This window comes from Triplophysa rosa, linkage group LG1 (assembly GCF_024868665.1).
Source record: "Triplophysa rosa linkage group LG1, Trosa_1v2, whole genome shotgun sequence".
In the NCBI taxonomy this organism is placed as follows: Eukaryota; Metazoa; Chordata; class Actinopteri; order Cypriniformes; family Nemacheilidae; genus Triplophysa; species Triplophysa rosa.
Window position 1 is genome coordinate 9,977,453 of NC_079890.1, and position 3,372 is coordinate 9,980,824.

Sequence of the window (3,372 nt, forward strand, 5' to 3'; positions counted from 1 at the left end):
ACATGAAACGAGAGGGGCGGGGCCAATGACAAGACACGAGAAAGCACATGAGATGTAAAAAACATAAACAACTCATGGCTTTCTCACATAAAACCTAAGGGCTCCGTCCCGATCCTGCCACACGACAAGAAATTCAGAAACAGTGCGCAACGTTTTGCTACGGTTTCCGGGTTGAACGACACGTTTCCTGGAAACGGTTTGCAACGGTGTGCAACAGGGTTTGAGATGCGTTTTCTCTTGTTTGGTGGGAGTGTCAAGAATGTCAGCCCAATCAGCAGCAACATGTATATAACCCACGCGGTATTAAAGAGAAAGCTCGCACAATGGGTCCAAGTAAAGTCGTTTAAATGTGTCCGCTGCAGCTCGGTACACGCAACAATTGAAGATATTAGAAGAGATGTATTTTGCAGTATTAAACACGTATTTATTCCGATTTCTTCAGGCTCTGAAAATTCTTCAAAAAGAACACAAAGAATGGCCTTCTCAGCTGCCATAGTTCAACTCTTGCGTCATCACAACAGGGTGTTCAACCGCAGCACCGTTTCCATTTAAAAAACGTTTTGCAATGTTTTGTCGGGGCTGAACGCAGCTCTGATGTCTTTGCAGATACGATTATGTAGTTTGCCATGCATCTTGGAAGTTGTAGTCGATTTGCGAATACAGCGTTAAATGCACCCTATGAAAAGGACTTCATTTCACAGAATGCTTCCTCTCACTAGAAGAACCGGAAGTCCGTAATTCAAATTCTACCGCGGATCGGAAGCGTCCTTTGTTTCGATCAATGAGCTGCAATACAGTTCGGTAAGTAGAAACTTTTATTTAAATCTAAACTAACAGGTTTTGTTGCCTACTCGATTGGCTTTTTTGTTCATATGCAATCATTTTTATGCTAAAAGTGCTAGAATTTTTTTTATTCAAACCTCACTTAACGCCAGCGTTCGGGCGAAGTAAGACGCGAAAAGTGCCGTCATGAGTCAATAAGATGTCTGAAATATATTAATTCTCAGCCCGCAAAGAGACAGAGACAGAGGACGTTCAGTGTCCATCAGAACTGACCTTTGTCTCTTGACTGCCGGGTATTTATAAAGCTGTGTTATTGTGTGTTAAAGACAAATGTAACAAAAAGCCTTCGTTTAAGAGTAGGCCTACCTAACGTTAGACGGACGCTTTTGTGAAATACTCAGTTGATTTTCAGAGTTTGCCTTTATTTTACCTTTGTTTTATAAGAAAGTTTATCCATGTTTGAGTTTTGTTTGTAGAAAACATTGTCAGCTTTGTTGGCACTAAATAAGTGGATGTTGTGCTTGCAATCTGGGTAAAGAGATTCATATTCATATTAATACAGACTCCCTGAGGCCACCAAAATGGAAAACAAAGTAAGACTGTATATTATTTCATTCTTTAACATTTTTCTAACAGGTCATTGTACTTTTGTGATATGTTTCTAATTGGTCTTGTATGTACTGTAATTTGCCTAATATCAGTATTAGATACAAAAGCATGTTGTAGTAATTTGACTTAATACTGACAGCATGTTTTCAAACATTCCAGGTACTTGATCTTGGATTATTTGGTGGATGTGAAGTGGATGTGAAGACACAATCTGGTGAATGAAGCTGGCAAAAAAACAGGCCAAAACTGTGAACTGGAGAGGTGTAAATGGGAAAATAGGATTCCCAATGTTGTTGTGATTGGTAAGCGCTTACCCTGGAACTGTTAAATCTACAAACATTTTTTTCATGTATTAAATGTAAAACTCTTAGGCCTGATGGTGTATTGTAGTGTGAAATGTTTCTAATTATTATGTATTTTATTTAACCATATTTTTAACTCTGTATTTGTATGCTTTTATTCTAGAGGCTGTAAGAAGTCCTTCATGTGCACAGATGACTGAGCTGGAGGTCAAAAAAGTTACTAAACTTGGGTTTCATCTAACTGTTTTCATCTTTTACAGTGTTGTTTGTAACTTATTTGTCTAATACATATTTGCACATCTGTAAACATACTTTTTTTTGTCTTTAATTTCTCTTGTTTATTCATTCAGTTCGTTTATTGGTTTCTGTTATTAAATGTTTTATGCACTAAATCTTTTACATTGTTTTAATTCAATCCTTAATATATTAAATTAGTGCTTAGTTTATTGTTGCTGTGTTTTTTGTATTATGTTACTATTTACAGTATGTGTTGCTTTTAGTTTATTGTTTGACGTTATTTGTTGCGTAGTTTCTATTGTATTTTTATTAGGGCTGTCAAACGATTAATCGTGATTAATCGCATCCAGAATAAAGGTTTGTGTTTACATAACATATGTCTATGTACTGTGCATATTCATTTTGTATTTATAAATACAAACACATACACAAGTATACATATTTAGGAAATATTTACATGTATTTATTTATATTTACCAATAATTGAAATGATATATACATTTTTATTAATTTTTAGATTTTTCTTAAATATATGCATGGATGTGTATGTGTTAATAAATACAAAATTATTATGCACAGTACACAGATATATATTATGTAAACACAAACTTTTATTCTGGATGCGATTAATCGGGATTAATCTTTTGACAGCCCTAATTTTTATGTTTGTGTTGTATTGTGTGACTTTGTTTTTGTTGCTTTTTTCTGTTGTCTAGTGTGATTGTTTTTGGAACCTCTTTTGACATTATATTTATTTTTGCTGCATTTGAGTAGATTTTATTGTCAGCATCAATTAAACACAATACTTGCATTTGCTCGGTTTCTGTTTTTTTTTCCAATTATTCAATATATTATTATATATTGGGCCAGTTGTGGGTGAGTTAGATAGTTGTGGTGGCACTATGGCCCATTTCTGGGAGAAATAAGGTATTTATTTGTTATCTGGGCAGTAGAGTAAATATAAAATAACATAGCCATTACTGTGAAATTACAGTACAGCCGTAAAACAGAAAACTGTACTTAAACTGTAAAATTGCAGTAAATAGCTGCCAGTACTTTACTGTGGAATTACAGCACAACTGTAAAATTAAAAACGGTTGCAAACCTGTAAAATTACAGTAAATGGCTGGAACCACTGCTGCCAGTACTTTACTGTAAATTTACGGGGAAATTTTTTACAGTGTGCCTTTGCCTTTGAAAAATACGGGTTTGAATTTCATTGCATAATTGCCTGCCTCTGACCCTCAAAATGTTACCTATGCAAAGAAAAACAGATTCCAATTCTGTTCAAGCCTTCATGCTTCAATAAGGCCTGGGAAAAGTCAAAGACAAGTAATTACCCCTCACTGTAAAAAAAGATTGCATTTTAACAGGAAAAAACCTTAATATTTTACTGTAATTTTTTCTTTTTTTTAAATTGTATACAAATTTTATTAAAATT

The 3,372-nt window shown here is 34.4% G+C and overlaps 1 long non-coding RNA gene across 1 annotated transcript; it reads left to right on the plus strand.

Annotated features, from left to right (window-relative positions):
* The first annotated feature begins 631 nt into the window (after window positions 1–631).
* LOC130553133 (uncharacterized) lies at window positions 632–2,092 on the plus strand. Its single transcript, XR_008962810.1, has 4 exons — window positions 632–801; window positions 1,346–1,376; window positions 1,552–1,694; window positions 1,858–2,092. It is a non-coding gene; the product is annotated as an uncharacterized LOC130553133 (long non-coding RNA).
* Window positions 2,093–3,372: the final 1,280 nt, after the last annotated feature.